The sequence below is a fragment of the Chiloscyllium plagiosum genome, unplaced genomic scaffold, assembly GCF_037043375.1.
Source record: "Chiloscyllium plagiosum isolate Xiang-an unplaced genomic scaffold, Cpla_swu_hap1 HiC_scaffold_15, whole genome shotgun sequence".
Taxonomy (NCBI): domain Eukaryota; kingdom Metazoa; phylum Chordata; class Chondrichthyes; order Orectolobiformes; family Hemiscylliidae; genus Chiloscyllium; species Chiloscyllium plagiosum.
The window spans coordinates 75,827,916-75,828,914 of record NW_028270153.1 but is presented as its reverse complement, the minus strand read 5'-3'; the positions used below and the strand labels follow the sequence as shown (position 1 = coordinate 75,828,914).

At 43.6% G+C, this 999-nt stretch overlaps 1 pseudogene; it reads right to left on the bottom strand.

Moving 5' to 3' along the window:
* Nucleotides 1-401: 401 nt before the first annotated feature.
* Nucleotides 402-574, bottom strand: LOC148147696 (U2 spliceosomal RNA; annotated as a pseudogene).
* Between the last annotated feature and the right edge of the window lie 425 nt (nucleotides 575-999).

The window sequence follows — 999 nt, the reverse complement described above, 5'->3', positions numbered from 1 at the left end:
ACATCCAATAGAGCACCACGCCCAACAACTGAATAAACCTCCCCCCGACTTGGCTTTGTTTCAAAATATTAACAAGTTGTTAGCATAATGTCCTTGGGGGAGGGGGTGGGGAGACGGATAGACTTGCACCAGCACCAAGCTGGATTCTGAATAACGGTCACTGGGTTTGAAACACTGCTTTGTTTGTGCAGATGCTGCCAGATCTGCTGAGTTTCTCCAGCAATTTGTGGTTTTGTGTGCGCACGTGGTAGGTATGTTTTGTGCAAAATTTGGGGTTTGAGTTGCAGACCGACGCAAAGAGAAATGAAGCAGCTTACAAACTTTAAAAAGAAAGTGTGGTTCACACGCGCAGGCAAAGCACCAAAAACCTGAGCCATATACATGTTCTGAGATTTATAGATGAGGGGTGCACCGTTCCCGGAGGTACTGCAATACCAGGTCGATGCGTGGAGTGGACGGAGCAAGCCCCTATTCCATCTCCCTGCTCCACAAATCAATTTAATAGATGGTCCCCAGATAAGGGACCTATCAGATATTAAACTGATAATGGAATTCATTTATCTCAAAAATCCACTTTGTTCATAAAATCATTTCTAAGTACATACAGAGGTTCTAAATTTGTTCTGCACGTTCTTTGCAGAGAAAAACAAATGATGCATTCCTCAAAGCATCCGTGCTGTTGCAAAAACAAAGGTATTTCCGACTCATACAGGAAACAATTTATGTTCATTTCAATGCAACAAGAGTCTGCTAACTGAACAGACCCTCATAAAGCCCTTAGACGGCGGTTTTTCCCCACTACATCTTGTCAGTAGCTGCCCTTGTCCCAAGCTTCAGTTTGTCCGTCTTGATGTTGTTTTGAACTTTGGAAAGCACCAGTCTGCAACACTCGGTCAAGGTCAGCTCCTTGTCACTGGAAAACCAACAAGTTTCAGATAGACCACAAAGCAAATCTATGGTTTGCCAGGCAGTGCATAGGTGTTCTGCTAAATGTTTTTT